The sequence below is a fragment of the Petromyzon marinus genome, chromosome 44 (genome assembly GCF_048934315.1).
Source record: "Petromyzon marinus isolate PM22_M1 ecotype Great Lakes invasive population chromosome 44, UKy_Petmar_22M1.pri1.0, whole genome shotgun sequence".
NCBI classification, from domain to species: Eukaryota; Metazoa; Chordata; class Hyperoartia; order Petromyzontiformes; family Petromyzontidae; genus Petromyzon; species Petromyzon marinus.
In genome coordinates, this window is record NC_133710.1 from 6,643,952 (window position 1) to 6,667,107 (window position 23,156).

The 23,156-nt window shown below is 50.9% G+C and overlaps 1 pseudogene across 1 annotated transcript in view; it reads right to left on the minus strand.

The window, feature by feature from the left end:
- LOC116951925 (F-BAR domain only protein 2-like) overlaps nt 1-21,349 on the minus strand; it is a 101,328-nt pseudogene extending 79,979 nt beyond the window's left edge. Inside the window, exons 1-3 of the transcript XR_012946866.1 lie at nt 21,209-21,349; nt 5,997-6,088; nt 1,660-1,734 (exon numbers count right to left, since the gene is read on the minus strand). The product of XR_012946866.1 is annotated as an F-BAR domain only protein 2-like (transcript). The remainder of the gene's footprint in view (nt 1-1,659; nt 1,735-5,996; nt 6,089-21,208) is intronic.
- Nucleotides 21,350-23,156: the final 1,807 nt, after the last annotated feature.

The window sequence follows — 23,156 nt, forward strand, 5'->3', positions numbered from 1 at the left end:
TACATCAATAATGGCAACAATCATTGAGGACAGCAAGAACAACAACGGCAGGAGATACGACAGCAGTGACAGCGACAACAGCTATAACCACAACAGCAGGGATAACAACAATCAACCTCGCAATCAAAGTAGTCTTTACGTCCCACTCTGAGCTGTGAAGAGTGCGGCGCGTGGTATTTTTTACGATGAACGCGCCCGCAGTATTTGCCAGGGTGGCCGTGGGCTCACAACGGCCGTGTCGCCTCCACAATTGTGCGATTTCGCTTCATAAACGAGCGGCGGTGGTTACGACACAGCGGGTTTTCGCTGTAACGTGGTTCGTCTATTGGGGGGACACTTTTCGCACAACGTGGAACGCAAGCCCTGTTATAACGTGGAACGCGAGCCCTGTTATAACGTGGAACGTGAGCTCTGTTATAACGTGGAACGCAAGCCCTGTTATAACGTGGAACGTGAGCTCTGTTATAACGTGGAACGCAAGCCCTGTTATAACGTGGAACGTGAGCTCTGTTATAACGTGGAACGCGAGCCCTGTTATAACGTGGAACGCAAGCCCTGTTATAACGTGGAACGTGAGCTCTGTTATAACGTGGAACGCAAGCCCTGTTATAGCGTGGAACGTGAGCTCTGTTATAACGTGGAACGCGAGCCCCGTTATAACGTGGAACGCGAGCCCCGTTATAACGTGGAACGCGAGCCCCGTTATAACGTGGAACGTGAGCTCTGTTATAACATGGAACGTGAGCTCTGTTATAAAAACGGATTGGATGAGTGAGTAAGTGATTGGATGGGTGATTGATTGGTTGCGTGATTGGGTGATTGAGTGATTGCATGAGTGAGTGAGTGAATGGATGAGTGAGTGATTGGATGAATGAGTGATTGGATGAGTGAGTGATTGGATGAGTGATTGATTGGTTGAGTGATTGGGTGAGTGATTGGATGAGTGAGTGATTGGGTGAGTGATTGGATGAGCGAGTGATTTGATGAGTGAGTGATTGGATGAGTGAGTGAGTGATTGGATGAGTGAGTGATTGGATGAGTGAGTGAGTGATTGGATGAGTGAGTGATTGGATGAGTGAGTGAGTTATTGGATGAGTGAGTGATTGGATGAGTGAGTGAGTGATTGGATGAGTGAGTGATTGGATGAGTGAGTGATTGGATGAGTGAGTGAGTGATTAGATGAGCGTGTGAGTGATTGGATGAGCGAGTGAGTGATTGGATGAGCGTGTGAGTGATTGGATGAGCGAGTGAGTGATTGGATGAGTGAGTGAGTGATTGGATGAGTGAGTGATTGGGTGAGTGTCTGGGTGGGTGCCCCAACAGTCTGTTCGGGCTATCCGGGGGATCTTCGCCTTTAGCACCTTGACGCGTCACTTTTCCAGGGACGCGCCTGCCACACTGAACCTGTCCCCACTGAACCTGTCCCCACTGAACCTGTCCCCACTGACCCTGTCCCCACCGATCTTGTCCCCACTGAACCTGTCCCCACTGAACCTGTCCCCACTGAACCTGTCCCCACCGATCCTGTCCCCACTGAACCTGTCCCCACTGAACCTGTCCCCACTGAACCTGTCCCCACTGAACCTGTCCCCACTGAACCTGTCCACTCCAAACGTGAGCCACTCGCACGCGGCCCCCGGCTGAGCATCGCGAGCTCACCCGTTGTGGTTGTTGGTCGCGGCCATACGAGACAGCTTGCTGTGCAACTTGGAGCAGGACTCTTCCACTAGTGCCCTAGTGCGGGGGGTGGGGGAGCAGGGCGGGGTGGTGGAGGATGGAGTGGGGGGGGAGCGGGGCGGGGTGGTGGAGGATGGAGTGGGGGGGGGATGGAGTGGGGGGGTTATTAAGAGAAGAGAACCGTCAATGCAAGTTCACTGTGGAGGTAAAGGCGCAGCCCTGCAACGGCCTGCTCACACGACTGCTGGCGAACGGGCCTCCACTGAAGGGAGCTCAATAACGTGCCTACACTGCCCCCCCTCCTCACCGCCCCTGAGGAGTATTTGGCCTACTCTTCCCCCTGCATGCATCGGCACCACTGAATCCACGCGAACTGCTTCGGTGTCAGGTTGTCGCAGCTCTCTCCCATCGACGCATTTTCGGGTTTCCCTACGAGCCTCTCGGCGTGAGGTCCGACGTTCAGCTCCGTGTGCTGATTCAGTTCCTGGCTTTGCGCCCCCCCCCTCCCACCTCTCACCACCACCCACCTCAGCGCGTGCAGCGAGATCGACGTTTCGCTGCACGAACCAAACACAGCCCCGAGAGAGCTGAGCAGCGAGGTCCTGGTGACTCTGGCATGGAGCGGTGGCTCAGCGGTTAGCGCGCCGCACTACGAACCCCGGCGACCCGAGTTCGATTCCCGCTCATGGCTGTTAAGGAGTGGAAAATATTTGAATTGGTGCTGGGGCCTCCCCTAGGTCTGCTCGGCCTTCAATGAATACCCAGCGCGGTGTGTAACCTTCAGCACTGGGGAGACAAAGGTGACCTGGGATAACGTTGTTAGGCACCCAAAACAGAACCCTTTCACGTTGCTGGGTCGGCCTTCAAAGGTGCTCGCGAACAGCACTTGCCCCAACAGTCTGCTGAAGGCTATATGGGGAACTTCGTCGTTTGTTTTGCATATGAATGGGTGCATGGAAAATCCTCCCACAGCCTTCAAAAGCGGAAATGCTACGAATGGCCACGGTGCAGACCAACAACCACGTAGTAGCGAACCACTTTGAACTCTATGCGTGACTATGGGTCTCTGTGTGTGATCACATAACAGTGAACCACTGTGAACTCTATGCGTGTCTATGGGTCTCTATGTGAGGCCACATAGCAATGAACCAATGTGAACTCTATGCGTGTCTATGGGTCTCTGTGTGTGATTACGTAACAGTGAACCACTGTGAACTTTATGCGTGTCTATGGGTCTCTGTGTGAGGCCACATAAGAGTGAACCACTGTGAACTCTATGCGTGTCTATGGGTCTCTATGTGTGATCACGTAACAGTGAACCACTGTGAACTCTATGCGTGTCTATGGGTATCTGTGTGTGATCACAAAACAGTGAACCACTGTGAACTCTATGTGTGTCTATGGGTCTCTGTGTGTGATCACATAACAGTGAACCACTGTGAACTCTATGCGTGTCTACGGGTCTCTGTGTGTGATCACGTAACAGTGAACCAATGTGAACTCTATGCGTGTCTATGGGTCTCTGTGTGATCACGTAACAGTGAACCACTGTGAACTCTATGCGTGTCTATGGGTCTCTGTGTGATCACAAACAGTGAACCACTGTGAACTCTATGTGTGTCTATGGGTCTCTGTGTGTGATCACGTAACAGCGAACCACTGTGAACTCTGTGGGTGTCTATGTGTCTCTGTGTGATCACGTAACAGTGAACCAATGTGAACTCTATGCGTGTCTACGGGTCTCTGTGTGTGATCACGTAACAGTGAACCACTGTGAACTCTATGCGTGTCTATGGGTCTCTGTGTGAGGCCACGTAACAGTGAACCACTGTGAACTCTATGCGTGTCTACGGGTCTCTATGTGTGATCACGTAACAGTGAACCAATGTGAACTCTATGCGTGTCTATGGGTCTCTGTGTGTGATCACGTAACAGTGAACCAATGTGAACTCTATGCGTGTCTACGGGTCTCTGTATGTGATCACAAAACAGTGAACCAATGTGAACTCTATGCGTGTCTATGGGTCTCTGTGTGATCACGTAACAGTGAACCACTGTGAACTCTATGCGTGTCTATGGGTCTCTGTGTGTGATCACATAACAGTGAACCAATGTGAACTCTATGCGTGTCTACGGGTCTCTCTGTGTGATCACGTAACAGTGAACCACTGTGAACTCTATGCGTGTCTATGGGTCTCTGTGTGTGATCGCAAAACAGTGAACTAATGTGAACTCTATGCGTGTCTATGGGTCTCTGTGTGAGGCCACATAAGAGTGAACCACTGTGAACTCTATGCGTGTCTATGGGTCTCTATGTGTGATCACGTAACAGTAAACCACTGTGAACTCTGTGTGTGTCTATGGGTCTCTGTGTGTGATCACAAAACAGTGAACCACTGTGAACTCTATGCGTGTCTACGGGTCTCTGTGTGTGATCACAAAACAGTGAACCACTGTGAACTCTATGCGTGTCTATGGGTCTCTGTGTGATCACATAACAGTGAACCAATGTGAACTCTATGCGTGTCTATGGGTCTCTGTGTGATCACGTAACAGTGAACCACTTTGAACTCTGTGCGTGTCTATGGGTCTCTATGTGTGATCACATAACAGTGAACCAATGTGAACTCTATGCGTGTCTACGGGTCTCTGTGTGATCACGTAACAGTGAACCACTTTGAACTCTGTGCGTGTCTATGGGTCTCTGTGTGATCACGTAACAGTGAACCACTTTGAACTCTGTGCGTGTCTATGGGGCTCTATGTGTGATCACGTAACAGTGAACCAATGTGAACTCTATGCGTGTCTATGGGTCTCTATGTGTGATCACAAAACAGTAAACCACTGTGAACTCTGTGTGTGTCTATGGGTCTCTGTGTGATCACATAACAGTGAACCAATGTGAACTCTATGCGTGTCTATGGGTCTATGTGTGTGATCACGTAACAGTGAACCAATGTGAACTCTATGCATGTCTATGGGTCTCTATGTGTGATCACATAACAGTGAACCACTGTGAACTCTATGCGTGTCTATGGGTCTCTATGTGTGATCACATAACAGTGAACCAATGTGAACTCTATGCGTGTCTATGGGTCTCTGTGTGTGATCACGTAACAGTGAACCAATGTGAACTCTATGCGTGTCTATGGGTCTCTGTGTGAGGCCACATAACAGTGAACCACTGTGAACTCTATGCGTGTCTATGGGTCTCTGTGTGTGATCACAAAACAGTAAACCACTGTGAACTCTGTGTGTGTCTATGGGTCTCTGTGTGTGATCACGTAACAGTGAACCAATGTGAACTCTATGCGTGTCTACGGGTCTCTATGTGTGATCACATAACAGTGAACCACTGTGAACTCTATGCGTGTCTGTGGGTTTCTATGTGTGATCACATAACAGTGAACCAATGTGAACTCTATGCGTGTCTATGGGTCTCTGTGTGTGATCACGTAACAGTGAACCAATGTGAACTCTATGCGTGTCTACGGGTCTCTGTGTGTGATCACGTAACAGTGAACCACTGTGAACTCTATGCGTGTCTACGGGTCTCTATGTGTGATCACGTAACAGTGAACCAATGTGAACTCTATGCGTGTCTACGGGTCTCTGTGTGATCACGTAACAGTGAACCACTTTGAACTCTGTGCGTGTCTACGGGTCTCTATGTGTGATCACGTAACAGTGAACCAATGTGAACTCTATGCGTGTCTATGGGTCTCTGTTCGTCTCTGTGTGTGTCTGTTCGTCTCTGTGTGTGTGTCTCTGTCCGTCTCTCTGTGTGTGTGTGTCGGTTCGTCTCTGTGTCTGTATGTCTGTTCGTTTGTGTTTCTGTTTGTCTCTGTCTGTGTGTCTCTGTCCGTCTCTGTGTGTGTGTCGGTTCGTCTCTGTGTCTGTGTGTCTGTTTGTCTGTGTGTATGTCTGTTTGTCTCTCTGTGTGTGTCTCTGTCCGTCTCTGTGTGTGTGTGTCGGTTCGTCTCTGTGTCTGTGTGTGTGTGTGTCTGTTCGTCTGTGTGTGTGTCTGTTTGTCTCTCTGTGTGTGTCTCTGTCCGTCTCTGTGTGTGTGTGTCGGTTCGTCTCTTTGTCTGTGTGTCTGTGTGTCTGTTCGTCTGTGTGTGTGTCTGTTTGTCTCTCTGTGTGTGTCTCTGATCGTCTCTGTTCGTCTCTGTGTGTGTCTATTCATTTCGCCTGAGTTTGCTGTGCATGGTGAGTATGGGGGGCTGGGGGGTTGGACTAAAGGGGAGGCGGGTTGGGGGGCTGGGGGGGGGGGTGGGGGGGATGAGGGGGGGTTTGGGGGGGGGGCGCAGGGCTCTCACCTCTCCCGGAGCAGCTCAGAGAGGTCACGGCCGTCCCCGTGAGCGGCTCGCATGTTCAAGTAGAGGCCCTCAAATCCCAGGTGCCGCTCTCCCTGGGTGGTTGTTGCACAAAGAGGGGGGGGGGCAGAGGCAGAGCCGGTTAGCACGGTTGTGCTATGTACGGTGCGAAAGAAGTTCAACGTACATACAAATATAAACTTATTTTATTTTACCAGGTGAGGCCCCGTAGCTCTTTTTTTCAGAAGCGACTTGGACACCACAAATGCTCAACAAAGTGGCGAATCGTCATCACGTGGAAATTTAAAGCAGCCAAATACTCTTAAACGCGCGATGTTGATTATAAAAGTGGAGGAGAAAACCGGAGGACCCGGAGAAAAATCCACGCAACCACGGTAGGAGAGAGACACCGCAGACTCCAAATATACAGCAGCAGGCGTCAGGGTCGGGATCGAACCCACGACCTCCTGCCTATCAGGCAAGACAGTTAACATCTCGCCACCGTATTAACCAGGGATAACCACTGTATCGAACCGCGAACCTCTGCAACAAGCGGCGAACCCGCAAAGCGCCAGGCCCACCGTCACCACCACCATCACCACCACCACCATCACCACCATCACCACCATCACCACCATCACCACCACCATCACACAACTACAGCACAGCGCCCCCCCCCCCTCTCCTTCTTGCATGAGGACCTCCCCCTTAGCCATACTTCACTGTGCTGGTGATCGCGTACTCCGTTACACTATAACCACTATAACACCGCTCCGCCTTCGTATTCACGAAGGTGGTACTACGCTACACACACAAGACGAAGATCCCCCGTGTAGCCTTAACAGGCTGTTGGGACAAGTGCTGCTCGCGAGCACTTTGAAGGCCGGCACGGCACACGAGGGGGTGGCCAGCAACCACGCCCGGCCGCCTTACACACTCATTTGAGGCTGAGTTGACCTAGGGGAGGCCCAGGACCGGTTAAAATAATCGTCACCGGTGTTGGCGATGAGCGGGAATCGAACCCGGGTCGCCAGGTTCGTAGCGCAGCGCGCTAACCGTAACACTACCGCTCCACACAAACACACACACGCATACACACGCATATGTAACATTGCGATAACGACTATGATGGACTGTGCTGATGGTGGTGCAGGTGGTAACAGAGTAATTGTCTTCACGATGGTGCGAGCGGTGATGATGATGCTCATGAATACAGTGAGGGAAAAAAGTATTTGATCCCCTGCTGATTTTGTACGTTTGCCCACTGACGAAGAAATGTTCAGTCTATCATTTTAATGGTAGGTTTATTTGAACAGTGAAAGACAGAATAACAACAACAAAAATCCAGAAAAACGCATGTCAAAAATGTTATAGATTGATTTGCATTTTAATGAGGGAAATAAGTATTTGACCCCTCTGCAAAACATGACTTAGTACTTGGTGGCAAAACCCTTGTTGGCAATCACAGAGGTCAGACGTTTCTTGTAGTTGGCCACCAGGTTTGCACACATCTCAGGAGGGATTTCGTCCCACTCCTCTTTGTAGATCTTCTCCAAGTCATTAAGGTTTCGAGGCTGACGTTTGGCAACTCGAACCTTCAGCTCCATCCACAGATTTTCTATGGGATTAAGGTCTGGAGACTGGCTAGGCCACTCCAGGACCTTAATGTGCTTCTTATTGAGCCACTCCTTTGTTGCCTTGGCCGTGTGTTTTGGGTCATTGTCATGCTGGAATACCCATCCACGACCCATTTTCAATGCCCTGGCTGAGGGAAGGAGGTTCTCACCCAAGATTTGACGGTACATGGCCCCGTCCTTCGTCCCTTTGATGCGGTGAAGTTGTCCTGTTCCCTTAACAGAAAAACACCCCCAAAGCATAATGTTTCCACCTCCATGTTTGACGGTGGGGATGGTGTTCTTGGGGTCATAGGCAGCATTCCTCCTCCTCCAAACACGGCGAGTTGAGTTGATGCCAAAGAGCTCCATTTTGGTCTCATCTGACCACAACACTTTCACCCAGTTGTCCTCTGAATCATTCAGGTGTTCATGTGCTTTCTTGAGCAGGGGGACCTTGCGGGCGCTGCAGGATTTCAGTCCTTCACGGCGTAGTGTGTTACCAATTGTTTTCTTGGTGACTATGGTCCCAGCTGCCTTGAGATCATTGCCAAGATCCTCCCGTGTAGTTCTGGGCTGATTCTTCACCGTTCTCATGATCATTGCAACTCCACGAGGGGAGATCTTGCATGGAGCCCCAGGCCGAGGGAGATTGACAGTTATTTTGTGTTTCTTACATTTGCGAATAATCGCACCAACTGTTGTCACCTTATTCTTAGCTCTTTCGGTAAAGTCACGTTGAAGGGAAACAATAAAATAATAAAATATATAAAACAATAAAAATTCACACGACGTTTCGACCATAACACAAACGGTCGTCATCAGGTGTGTCAGTTTGCATAAATTTTTTTTATTTTTAAACGGTGTATTTATTTATTAAAAAAACGTCAGCGCCACGCGCAGCGATTTGGCAGTTTATTTAGAAGGACGAGTCCATCTATGTTCTGAAAAGAGGAGGGGGGAGACGAAAAATTAATGTATGCTGTCTCAAAGCCACTGTAAGCGTGAACAATCAATTAAGACCTGAAATGGTTTATCAAATCTTTCCAATGATTGCTAAGCCAGAATCCATCTTCTCGGTTGAAATTGTCTCTGTGCTTGTATATGTGGATAGCCTCATGAACGAATCTCTCATGGTAGCCAGATGGCTTACAAAGAACCTCTGTCTTGGAAAAGTCAATGTCATGTGAGCCTACTGAATTATAACAATGATCTGCCACGGCCGAGGTGTTGGTCCTACCGTGTTTAAGGTCTGCTTTGTGTTCACGAATGCGGTCCGAGACATGGCGTTTGGTTTCTCCAATGTAACTACTACCACAGAGGCAACTTAGTTTGTAGACACCAGGGTACTGTATGTCCGGAATCACATCTTTTACAGACGGAACCAGATCACGGATTTTATGTAATGTGTTGAAACGGACCTGGGTCTTGTGTTTATTCAAGATTTTTGAGATCTTTTTTGTGATCCCCGCAATGTATGGTAAAGTGATGGTTTTGAAAGGCTCCTCAAGAGGGTCCTTCTTCATGGTTTGAGTGATAGCTTTGCGGATTGTATAGTCGGAGTAACCATTAGCCTTAAGAGCTTGGTGTACGTGCTTGAGTTCACTACCTATGTGTTCCTGGTCGGATATGCATTGGGCTCTATGATACAGAGTCTTGATGAGCGAATTCTTCTGTAATGGATGGTGGTGGGAATCCGGTTTCAGATACGCATCCGTATGGGTAGCTTTCCTGTAGACAGAGTGGCTCATTGAACCATCAGGTCTCTTTTTAATTAGGACATCCAAAAAAGGTAGCTTGCCATCTTTTTCGACTTCCAAGGTAAATCTGATGGCTGGGTGTATGGAATTGATGTGGTCGAAGAATTGGTCTAGAGCAGGCCGGCCATGTGGCCAGATGACAAAAGTGTCATCCACGTACCTCTTCCATAAGGTTGGGCGCAGAGTGGCAGTCTGGATGGCGTCAGTCTCAAATTTCTCCATGAAAATGTTAGCTATAACCGGAGATAGGGGGGAGCCCATTGGGGTTCCCTCAGTTTGTTTGTAGAAAGTTCCATTCCAAGTGAAGTATGTATTGGTTAAACAGTGTCTCACCAGGGGGGGTACCTCAGTGTTTAGTCCTTGATGAACCAAGTCTTCAATGATTGTGATGGTGTCAGGTACAGGAACCTTGGTGAATAAGGAAACTACGTCAAAACTGACAAGCAGGTCGTCTGGGGACAGGGAAATACCCTTGATTGTCGATACCAGGTGAGTAGAATTTTGTTCCGCATAGGTGGTAGTTACATTGGAGAAACCAAACGCCATGTCTCGGACCGCATTCGTGAACACAAAGCAGACCTTAAACACGGTAGGACCAACACCTCGGCCGTGGCAGATCATTGTTATAATTCTGTAGGCTCACATGACATTGACTTTTCCAAGACAGAGGTTCTTTGTAAGCCATCTGGCTACCATGAGAGATTCGTTCATGAGGCTATCCACATATACAAGCACAGAGACAATTTCAACCGAGAAGATGGATTCTGGCTTAGCAATCATTGGAAAGATTTGATAAACCATTTCAGGTCTTAATTGATTGTTCACGCTTACAGTGGCTTTGAGACAGCATACATTAATTTTTCGTCTCCCCCCTCCTCTTTTCAGAACATAGATGGACTAGTCCTTCTAAATAAACTGCCAAATCGCTGCGCGTGGCGCTGACGTTTTCATAAATAAATAAACACACCGTTTAAAAATAAATTTATGCAAACCGACACACCTGATGACGACCGTTTATGTTATGGTAGAAACGTCGTGAGAATTTTTATTGTTTTACATATATTTTATTATTTTATTGTTTCCCTTCAACGTGACTTTACCGAAAGAGCTAAGAATATGAATTACTGCAGTCACGAAAGCTTTAAATCAAAATTTGCTGTCACCTTCTCACCAAGCTGCTTGGCAATGGTCTTGTAGCCCATTCCAGCCATGTGTAGGTCTACAATCTTGTCCCTAACATCCTTGAATAGCTCTTTGGTCTTGGCCATGGTGGAGAGTTTGGAATCTGATTGATTGATTGCATTTGTAGACAGGTGCCTTTTATACAGGTAACAAGCTGAGATTAGGAGCACTCCCTTTAAGAGTGTGCTCCTAATCTCAGCTCGTTACCTGTATAAAAGACACCTGGGAGCCAGAAATCTTTCTGATTGAGAGGGGGTCAAATACTTATTTCCCTCATTAAAATGCAAATCAATTTATAACATCTTTGACATGCACTTTCTGGATTTTGTTGTTGTTATTCTGTCTCTCACTGTTCAAATAAACCTACCATCAAAATTATAGACTGATAATTTCTTTGTCAGTGGGCAAACGTACAAAATCAGCAGGGGATCAAATACTTTTTACCCCCACTGTATATGGTAACATGAGGTAAGCGTTGGTAATAATCATTATTTGGATCATGGTCGTGGTGGTGATGACAATCATGATGAAGACAACGATGAAGAAAACGACAATGATGATGACGATGCATGTCACAACACAAAACTCACCTCCCCAAGTTTCCTCGTCAGACTCGGGAACATGATGGTATCAGGCGGCGGACACGGCCACGGACACAGGTGAGCAGCGTCTCACACACAGGTGAGCCCCGTCTCACACAGGTGAGCCCCGTCTCACACAGATGAGCCCCGACTCACACACAGGTGAGCCCCGTCTTACACACAGGTGAGCCCCGTCAGGTGAGCCCCGTCTCACATACAGGTGAGTCCGGACTCACACACACAGGTGAGCCCCGCCTCACACAGAGGTGAGCCCCGACTCACACACACACACACACAGGTGAAGCCCCGTCAGGTGAGCCCCGTCTCACACAGGTGAGCCCCGACTCGCATACAGGTGAGTCCGGACTCACACAGGTGAGCCCCTTCTCTTACACACAGGTGAGTCTTGTCTCCCACACAGGTGAGCCCCGTTGCCCACACAGGTGAGTTTTGTCTCCCACACAGGTAAGCCCTGTCTCCCACAAAGGTGAGTTTTGTCTCCCACACAGGTGAGTCTTGTCTCACACAGGTAAGCCCCGTCTCCCACACAGGCGAGTCTCGTCTCCCACACAGGTGTGCCCCGACTCACACAGGTGAGTCTTGTCGCACACACAGGTGAGCCCCGTCTTCCACACAGGTGAGTTTTGTCTCCCACACAGGTGTGCCCCGACTCACACAGGTGAGTCTTGTCGCACACACAGGTGAGCCCCGTCTCCCACACAGGTGAGTCTTGTCGCACACACAGGTGAGCCCCGTCGCCCACACAGGTGAGTTTTGTCTCCCACACAGGTGAGTCTTGTCTCCCACACAGGTGAGTCTTGTCTCCCACACAGGTGAGTCTTGTCTCACACAGGTAAGCCCCGTCTCCCACACAGGTGAGTCTTGTCTCACACACAGGTGAGTTTTGTCTCCCACACAGGTGAGTCTTGTCTCCCACACAGGTGAGTCTTGTCTCCCACACAGGTGAGTCTTGTCTCACACACAGGTGAGTCTTGTCTCACACACAGGTGAGTTTTGTCTCCCACACAGGTGAGTCTTGTCTCCCACACAGGCGAGTCTTGTCTCCCACACAGGTGAGTCTTGTCTCACACACAGGTGAGTCCCGACTCACACAGGTGAGTCTTGTCTCCCACACAGGTGAGTCTTGTCTCCCACACAGGTGAGTCTTGTCTCCCACACAGGTGAGTCTTGTCTTACACAGGTAAGCCCCGTCTCCCACACAGGTGAGTCTTGTCTCACACACAGGTGAGCCCCGTCTCCCACACAGGTGAGTCTTGTCTCCCACACAGGTGAGTCTTCTCTCCCACACAGGTGAGGCTTGCCTCCCACAAAGGTGAGTCTTGTCTCCCACACAGGTGAGTTTTGTCTCACACAGGTAAGCCCCGTCTCCCACACAGGTGAGTCTTGTTTCACACAGGTAAGCCCCGTCTCCCACACAGGTGAGTCTTGTCTCCCACACAGGTGAGCCCCGTCTCCCACACAGGTGAGTCTTGTATCACACACAGGTGAGTTTTGTCTGCCACACAGGTAAGCCCCGTCTCCCACACAGGTGAGTCTTGTATCACACACAGGTGAGTTTTGTCTGCCACACAGGTAAGCCCCGTCTCCCACACAGGTGAGTCTTGTCTCACACACAGGTGAGTCTTGTCTCCCACACAGGTGAGCCCCGACTCACACACAGGTGAGTCTTGTCTCCCACACAGGTGAGCCCCGACTCACACACAGGTGAGTCTTGTCTCCCACACAGGTGAGCCCCGACTCACATACAGGTGAGTCTTGTCTCCCACACAGGTGAGCCCCGACTCACACACAGGTGAGTCTTATCTCCCACACAGGTGAGTCTTGTCTCCCACACAGGTGCGTGAGCCTGCCGGTCTCCGACGAACGCGCGCCACCAAACACCTCGAGTTAAATATTCACCCGCACGTAGCAACCGCGGCCTTGGTAAAACATTTTTTTTAAACAACCTGCAATGTTATAACTTCGTCTATTTCGTGACGCCGCTAAATGAACGTCGTTTGTGGCCTTTTCCCCCGAACAGGCGCGTTGCTTTCCCCCATTTGTGAGCGCCGCCGCTTTCTGCCAAATGGCATACAGACTCAAATTTCTCTCCCCCTCCGATCCCCTGCCCCCCTTCTCCGCACCCCCCCCCCCTCGCCCACCGCGGCTCCAAACCCAGGCCACGGTGGTGACAGCGAGGAGCAAATCAGCAAGCAAAGATAAAAAAAAATAATTCGGGCCCCAAGCAGTCCAAGGGGCGCACAAAAATAATCTTAAATTCAGATCCTTTTTATAAACATTTTTTTTTAAAAACTGTAAAACAAAAAAATCTCATCACTCTTTTACATGAACACGGTTAAAAGCAGAGCTGTACATTAATTGTTTTTTTTTATTGAGGGCCAGGGAACGGGGATTGCCCACCGAGGAGATGCAGCGACGGAATGCGGCCGGATTGTTGACATCGCAGAACCGCGAGGGGGGGGGGGGCGAGCTTGTGGAGGCCTTCATCCAGCAGTGGAGTGACCCCGAGGACAATGACCCTGAAGAGTGATTGTAGTTACACAGTCGTCCAACGCCGTGATCATTTCACAGCACTGTGATCGTGCTGCACGCACAATGTGTGTGGTCACGTGAAACGCTCAATTTCATGAATTGCTTAGGGTCACCCCCTCCCCAAATGGGCCATCACCAATCACTGCCACCAGGGCACACACGAGTCCAGAGCACCCACGTGGTGTGTGTGTGTCGGCGCCGTGGTGGCGAAATGTTAACTACCTCGCCCGGTATACAGAATGGTCGTGGGTTCGATCCCGACCCTGACGACGCCTGCTGCTGCTGCTGCTGTAGATTTGCCCACTGCAGCAATTTTTTTTCTTGCTGTGGTTGTTTCCACCTGATGACGGGCACTTGTGTGTTGCGCCCGAAACGTCGTGATTTAATTTATTTTAGACCTACCACGTGACTTTACCGAAAGAACCAAAGAGTATGGATTCCTGCAGTCACGCAAACTTCAAATCAAGATTGTATATTTGGAGTTTGCTGTGTGTGTCTCTCTCTCTCGGTGTCTCTCTCTTTCTCGCTCTCTCTCGCCGTGCTCGCGCGTGGATTTTTCTCCGGGTCCTCCGGTTTTCCCCTCCACATTTTAGGATCGACGTCCACGTGATGATGATTCACTTTGTTCAGCTCTCCTTTGTGGCCAGGTCGCTTCGTAAAAAAAGAGCAACATAGCTCAGTGCACCTTACCTGGTCAATTTTTTTTCAAGTTATTCGTTTCATATGAACGCAAATTATCGCCGTTGTAAATTATTGTTGTTGCTGTTGTTGTTTAGCATAAACTCTGATGCCCCCCCCCTTTTCCTGCTTATCCCTGGGCGTTGATCTGCTCCTCCCTCTCCGTATCTCCCGACTCGAGGGGAGGTCACGCCACGTTGCTTTTCGTCTCTCGCCGCCCCGAGCGCTCCGCTAACACCGAGCGGGGGACCATCGCTGTGCAGGGAAGCCATCAATTAACCATCGCGGCAGAGAGATCCGATTGCAGCGGCGGCTGCAGCGGCAGCACGGGGGGGGGGGGGGGGCCAGCAGGCAGCGGGCACGGGTTCGTGGCCTCGCGTTTACAATACCAGCGCGGCTGCTCGTTAGCTCGCCCCCAAAGACAAAGAAACCCCCGTATAGCCTGCACAGACTGCTAGGGCAAGTGCTGTTAGCGAGTAGCACCGATGAAGGCTGGCACGGCACACCGTGGGGGTGGGTGGCGAGCACCACGCCCGGCCGCCTTTGTCTCCCCCGGTGGCGACGTTTACACACCGCACCAGGTACTCATTTGAGGCTGAGTCGACCTAGGGGGAGGCCCAGGATCGGTTCAGAAAATCGTCACCGGTGTTGGTGGCCGTGAGCGGGAATCGAATTCGAGTCGCCGAGTTCGTAGCGCAGCGTAGTGCTAACCGCTACACCACCGCTCCCCCCCACCACCACCCCCCCACCACCACCCCCCACCACCACCACCCCCCACCACCACCACCACCCACCACCACCACCCCCCACCACCACCCCCCCCCCACCACCCCCCACCACCACCCCCCACCACCACCCCCCACCACCACCCCCCCACTACCACCACCCCCACCACCCCCCCACCACCACCCCCCACCACCCCCACCCCCCCACCACCACCCCACCCACCACCCTCCACCTCCACCACCGCCACCACCCTCCCCATCACCCCCCCCACCACCACCCCCCCCCCCACCACCACCACCGCCACCACCCCCCCCCCCAACCACCCCCCCCCACCACCACCCCCCCACCACCACCACCGCCACCACCCCCCACCACCACCACCCCCACCACTCCCCACCAACCCCCCACCACCAACCCCTACCATCACCCCACCCACCATCCCCACCACCACCCCCACCACCACCACCCCCCCCCCACCCCCCCCACCACCCCCCACAAAAGCCAAGTTTGAGGGGAATGATAGCCATTTTCCGTACTTTTGAGACATAAGCAATGAAAAAATAACACTACCCAGAAACCAAAATGTTTTGTTACACAGTGATTTTAATAATCCTACGTGTTAAAATACAGTAATAATAATCTCATGATGATGATGATGAATATAATGTGGCGTCGTCGTCCGTGAAAGTTGCATGCCACCATCGCTGACTAGGAACCGCAGACACAACCGATGGACATGATAAAGAATAAAGAACAACATAAAGAACAACAGATGGACATGATAAAGAATAAAGAACAACATAAAGAACAACTGATGGACGTCTGCCAGGCGGTGAGCCGTCACCGTCATTTTGCCCGGCGGCTCTCATACGCTTCGAGATGCGCTCAGCCAATTGGCGGTGCGTTTATTATTCACGCCTTGAGCGAGGGAGCAACGCTCTATCCCACATAGAAGGGACGGGCGAGCCAGGGACACGGCTGCTCCGTGCCCACGCACGTGGCAGGTGAATTTGCCATTCGTGTGAGCCACCAGCCCTCGCTGCTGCCTCCACAGTGCTGGACTACAGGCAGCAGCGTGCAGCAGCGTGGCCACCAATCGCCGGGTTTGGAGGTTCGAATGTTCAGGTCGAACCTTGACCCAGAACGTCAGTTGCCTGCAGTGAACAAAGAGGATCGCTCCTCCCCACGTTGCAACCAAAACCGCGTGTCCCAGGTGACTTCAAATGGCAATAGAAAAATAAAACTCACCTCTCTTCCCTCCTCCCCCTCCTCCTCCCCCACCACCGCCAACAAAGATAAAGATCCCCCGTATAGCTTTGATAGAATCTCGGGGCAAGTGCTGTTAGCGAGCACCGACGAAGGCCGGCACGGCACACGATGGGGGTGGGTGGCCAGCAACCACGCCCGGCCGCCTTTGTCTCCCCAGTGGCGATGTTTACACACCGCGCCAGGTACTCATTTGAGGCTGAGTCAACCTAGGGGAGGCCCACGACCGGTTCAGATAATCGTCACTGGTGTTGGCCGTGAGCGGGAATCGAACTCGGGATGCCAGGTTCATAGCGTAGCCCTGCCACCACCACCAACAACAACAACCGCCATTCACTACTAAGTGGCGGTGACGTCACCACGGCGCCTGTGCCAGGCCAGGTGCACTTTGAGGCCATGGGCTGACTGAGATGACTGGCAGATGCACCACCTGTGCCCCTTTACTCTGTCAATCACAGACACCACCATCATCACCACCACCCACACAGGGGCAAAGTGACTAAATGATCAGTGGTGTAGTAACTACATTATCAGTGGTGTAGTAACTAAATGATCAATGGTGTAGTAACTACATTATCAGTGGTGTAGTAACTAAATGATCAGTGGTGTAGTAACTACATTATCAGTGGTGTAGTGCCTACATTATCAGTGGTGTAGTAACTAAATGATCAATGGTGTAGTAACTACATTATCAGTGGTGTAGTAACGAAATGATCAGTGGTGTAGTAACTACATTATCAGTGGCGTAGTAACTACATTATCAGTGGTGTAGTCACTACATTATCAGTGACGTAGTCACTACATTATCAGTGGCGTAGTGACTACATTATCAGTGGCGTAGTGACTACATTATCAGTGGTGTAGTAACTACATTATCAGTGGCGTAGTAACTACATTATCAGTGGCGTAGTGACTACATTATCAGTGGTGTAGTAACTACATTGTCAGTGGCGTAGTAACTACATTATCAGTGGTGTAGTAACTACATAATCAGTGGTGTAGTCACTACATTATCAGTGGCGTAGTGACTACATTATCAGTGGCGTAGTAATTACATTATCAGTGGTGTATTAACTACATTATCAGTGACGTCGTAACTACATTATCAGTGGCGTAGTAACTACATTATCAGTGGTGTAGTAACTACATTATCAGTAACGTAGTAACTACATTATCAGTGGCGTAGTAACTACATTATCAGTGGTGTAGTAACTACATTATCAGTGGTGTAGTCACTACATTATCAGTGGTGTAGTAACTACATTATAAGTGGTGTAGTGACTACATTATCAGTGGCGTAGTAACTACATTATGAGTGGTGTAGTGACTACATTATCAGTGGTGTAGTAACTACATTATGAGTGGTGTAGTGACTACATTATCAGTGGCGTAGTAACTACATTATCAGTGGTGTAGTAACTACATTATCAGTGGTGTAGTAACTGCATTATCAGTGGTGTAGTGACTACATTATCAGTGGTGTAGTGACTACATTATCAGTGGTGTAGTAACTACATTATCAGTGACGTAGTCACTACATTATCACTGGTGTAGTAACTACATTATCAGTGGTGTAGTGACTACATTATCAGTGGTGTAGTGACTACATTATCAGTGGTGTAGTAACTACATTATCAGTGGTGTAGTAACTGCATTATCAGTGGTGTAGTGACTACATTATCAGTGGTGTAGTGACTACATTATCAGTGGTGTAGTAACTACATTATCAGTGACGTAGTCACTACATTATCACTGGTGTAGTAACTACATTATCAGTGGTGTAGTGACTACATTATCAGTGGTGTAGTCACTACATTATCAGTGGTGTAGTGACTACATTATCAGCTCAGGGGGTGAGGCAATCTGTCAGATGGGGCCTCAGTATTTGATTTGTCTCACAGGGTCGCACCTGGGCGATTAGAAATCGCGGCTCCTCTTACCGAATCAACATCATCGTTACGTAATAATAAATAAAGATGATGATGATCATCGTTACGCTCACGGTCTCGAACATTTAACGCTGTAGGGGCGCTCCGTCTTGGCAAAATGCAGCCACTAACAGCTCCGTCGGAGCTCTTTGCGATATAATTGACGTGTATCTGGTGAAATAAATAACCCCAGAAACGGAGTTCTACGTGAAAGCTATGTTCATTACAAACACATTAATTGAAACCGTCGTTTTTACACAATTTGTTGTTGTTGTTCTTTCACGCTGTTGTTGAAAAACAAGAAGGGGGCCCAACTCGTAGCTTTGGCCACCATGGGGAGCGAGAGGGGGGGGGCAAGGCAGAAGGTGCCCTGCCCCCCCCCCTCTCCCACGCTGAGCTAGGCTACCGGTGAGGCTACAATCGCGAGTCGTAAGCACGCCGCGTTTACCGCAGGCACAAAGTCCACGAGGGTTGCGTGTTGAGAATGAACGATCCCCTCGACGGAAGAGGGATTCCTGCTGAATGACAGCCGTCATCAAGCAAGCGACTGACATTCCTCATCGCTGTTTTTTTTTTGCGGCCACGCCGAGAGGAACCACGAATGATGGCTCTCCGTGCGGGGCATCTGATTTGATTGTAATGTGCGTGTGTGTGTGTATATCTGACGCTGAGTTGTGATCTGTGCAACGCATGTGTGTGTGTGCGCGGACTAGCAAACACACGCACACACGTTCATACACCAGCACGTACAGAGACAAAGGTCCCCCGTATAGCCTTAACAGACGGTTGGGGCAAGTGCTGTTGGCGAGTAGCACCTTTGCAAGACAGCGCGGCACACCAGGGGGTGGGTGTGGCCAGCAACGCGCCCGACCGCCTTTGTCTCCCTCGTGGCCACGTAATCATTTGAGGCTGAATCGACCTAGGGGAGGCCCAGAACCGGTTCAGATAATTGTCGCCAGTGTTGGCCGTGAGCGGGCATCGAACTCGAGTAGCCAGGTTAGCAGGGCAGCCCGGTCACCGAGGTTTTAGACACGTAACAAAGACAAAGACCCCCGTATAGCCCTAACAGACTGTAGGGGCAAGTGCTGTGAACGAACACCTATGAAGGCCGGCACGGCACACGACGGGCTGGGTGGCCAGTACCACGCCCGACCGCCTTTGTCTCCCCAGCGACGATGTTTTTGCACACCGCACCAGGTACTCATTTGAGGCCGAGTCGACCTAGGGGAGGCCGAGGACCGGTTCAGATCATCGTCACCGGTGTTGGCCGCGAGGGGGAATCGAACTGAGGTGGCCGGGTTTGTAGGGCAGCGCGCTAACCACTACACCACCGTTCACCATAAACTGAACACCAAACCACACAGACGTACACAATAACAGCGGCGACCGTTTGCCGCGGTGATGTTGACCACGGCGCTTGTGCCAGGCTAGGTGCACTTTGGCCGCGTGAAGTGAGCAAGGCTCGCCGGTAGGAGGTCACGGGATATACCCAGGTGCCGTGGGTTACCTAAGATGACCCCTAGATACACCGACTGTGCTCCCCACTATTTTGCATTTTATCCGCCTGGTGCTCCGCTCGTTGTTGTGAGCGTCGCTCTTCCGCCCTCTGTTGTTGTTGGAGGGCGACTGCTTCCAACTGCCCAGTAGCAGCGTCCGTCACGAGCCTCCTCCACAGAGGCCGACCTTGACACCGCTGGTACCAGTCATGGGCAAGTCGACTCAGCTGCACATCCATCCTGTATCACATCCGTCCATCTCTTCTCTAGCTCCTGCAGCACCCATTTAGCCCCCCTCTACCTGACCAAACAAATTACGCTTAGGCATGCGGGGGCTGGTAATGCGGGCTCCATAACCGGGCTAACTAGAGGCCGACCGAAACTGAATTTCTGGTTTCGGCCGAAAACGAAACCATGCCGAAAGTTACAAATTTACTTTCGGTCGAAACCGAAACTATGCCGAAAGAGGCCATTAGCCAACTTTCGCCGCCGAAACCGAAACCGAATATCGGTCGGCCTCTCGAGCCAATTCAACCTCGTCCGACGGGACTGTGTCCAGATCTCTCAATGATCTGTGGCCTCCTTGTACAGTCCTGTCTGGTTAAACCCAGGATGCGTACAGTAGGCAGGCCAGCTTGAATGTTTCAAGCTGCATGGAGAACTTGTTTCCTATAAAGGGATCCACGTTCTGCAAGCATACAAAGCAGGGGGAGGGAGGGGGCATTAACTCTGGCCCAAGACCAATCTCTTCATATGGAGCGGCATGTCGGGCGGCTTCCACGCCGATGAAAAGATAATGCCGCTCGTGTGACCCGGAGTGAAACCTCCGCTTCAGTAGCACAGGAGCTGGCATTGGGCACACTGCCCAGGTACGAGGGCTTTCTGTACCCGCTCCACAAGCATTGCAGTGGTCACTCGTGGAGAGTTGAGGAGGAGGAGGGGGGTCCGGGGGATGTTCGGGCAGGAAGTTTTGTTTTGGTGGGGCTGGAGAGTTCCAGGTAGTCTCCACCGTCTTCTCGGAATGCTCACAAATATATAGATACACATAGAGAGAGAAAAAAATAACAACCAGAATCCCACGTAACACCGTTCAAACAAAATCAAAGAAACCCCGATAGGCTGAACAGATGGTAGGGGGCAAGTGCCCTAATGAAGTAGCGCATAAGAAGACTGGGAAAGGTGATTCGAGGAGATGGGTGGCCAGAACCACGCCCAGACGCCGTTGTCTCCGAAGTGTCGATGTTTACACATCGCACCAGATAATCATTTGGGGCTGAGTCAACCTCGGGGAGACCCGGGACCGGCACAGATACAATCGTCACTGGTGTTGGTGGCCGTGAGCATGGAATCGAACTCGCGTCGCCCACGGGATCGTAACGCAGGGCGCTCCCCTCCACCCCTTCCACCCCCATTGGCACAGCCGACTCCTCACCTTCACAGGATGGCTGGAGTTGGGGTGCGGGTCTGCAGACATGTCGAGGCTGTCTCGCTGTCGTCCGCTGCCCGCTCTGCGATCCGTGCTCTTCTCGCCGGGCGAGGTATTCTGACTTCCCTTATCTGTGTTTGTTTCTCCGATGGTTGAGTGGGTGTGTGGGTGTGTGTGTGTGTGGGTGTGTGTGTGTGTGGATGTGTGTGGATGTGTGTGTGTGGATGTGTGTGTGTGGGTGTGTGTGGATGTGTGGGTGGGTGTGTGTGGGTGTGTGTGGATGTGTGTGTGGGTGTGGATGTGCGGGTTTGTGTGTGTGGATGTGTGGGTGTGTGTGTGTGGGTGTGTGTGGATGTGTGGGTGTGTGTGTGTGTGTGGATGTGTGTGTGGGTGTGGATGTGTGGGTGTGTGTGTGGCTCCCCTAGGTCGACTCAGCCTCAAATGAGTACCTGGTGCGGTGTGTAAACATTGCCACTAGGGAGACAAAGGCGGTCGGGCGTGGTGCTGGCCACCGACCCACCCCCTCGTGTACCGTTCCGCCCTTCATAGGTGCTCGCTAACAGCACTTGCCCCAACAGTCTGTTAAGGCTACACGGGGGATCTTAATCTTTGTAGGGAGTGGTGGTGTTGCGGTTAGCGCACTGCGACTTCGATTCCCGCTCATGACCAACACCAGTGACGGTTATCCGGACCGGTCCTGGGCCTCCCCTAGATCGACTCAGCCTCAAATGAGTACCTGGTGCGATGTGTAAATATCGCCAAAAGGGAGACAAAAAAGGGCATTCATAGGTGCTACTCGTTAACAGCACTTGCCCCAACAGTCTGTTGAGGCTATACGGGGGATATTTGTCTTTGTTGTTAAAAGGGAAGTGTGTGCGCGTGTGGGTAAGTTAGTATGTGTGTGCGTGCACGCGTGTGTGTGTGGGTAAGTTAGTATGTGTGTGTGTGCACGCGTGTGTGTGTGTGGGTAAGTTAGTGTGTGTGTGTGCACGCGTGTGTGTGTGTAAGTTAGTGTGTGTGTGCACGCGTGTGTGTGTGTGCACGCGTGTGTGTGTGTGTGCACGTGTGTGTGTGCTGTCAAAGATTAGGGCGGACCGGTAGCGTTGTGGTCAGCGCGCTGCGCTCTGAACTTCGTGACCCAGAGTTCGATTTCCGCTCACAGCCAACGTCGACGGCGATTACGTGACCTGGTTCTGTGCTCTACTGACAGGTCAACTCAGTAGCTGGCGTTATGTGTAACCATCAATACTGGGGAGACAAAGGCGGCCTTCAGAGTTGGTCACTAAACACCACTTGCCACAACACTCCGTTAAGGCTATACAAGTACAGTTGATCTTTGTCTTTCGTGTGAAATTGTTTTTCGTGTGTGTAAGTTGAAGTGTGTGTAAGTGTGTTTGTGTGCGTATGCTGTACGGGTGTGCGACCAGTAGGGCTCGTGTAAACACGTGCTCACACGTGTGTAGAGTGTCCCCGAGTTTGTGACTGTGCGTATATGGGGGAGCGGTAGTGTAGTGGTTAGCGCGCTACCATCCCAGCTAACCCGAGTTCGACTTCCGCTCACGGCCACCAAACGCCGGTGACGATTGTCTGAACCGGTTCCTTTGGCCTCGCTTAGGTCGACTCGGACTCAAATGAGTACCTTGCGCGATGTGTAGCATCTTCCTCACGGTTCTTCACTCCAGTTTCTCCGTTCCTTTTCCAGTCTCTTTCCTCTCTTGTCTTTACCATCAAAGGAAACAAGAAGACGCTCGGTGTAGTCGGCACTTTGCTTCGTTCGTCATTTCGGGTTTTTTTTCGATGCTTTGCTTTATGTAACCCCCCCCCTCCTCCCCATTTTTATAATGAAAGATTTCACGAAAGATTTCCTCTCGTTTCCAAAATGTTTCGCTCTCCTCGTTGCGTTCTCTTCGTCCATGCGTACGTGGCGGACGTTGAACTTCTTTCGCACCGTACG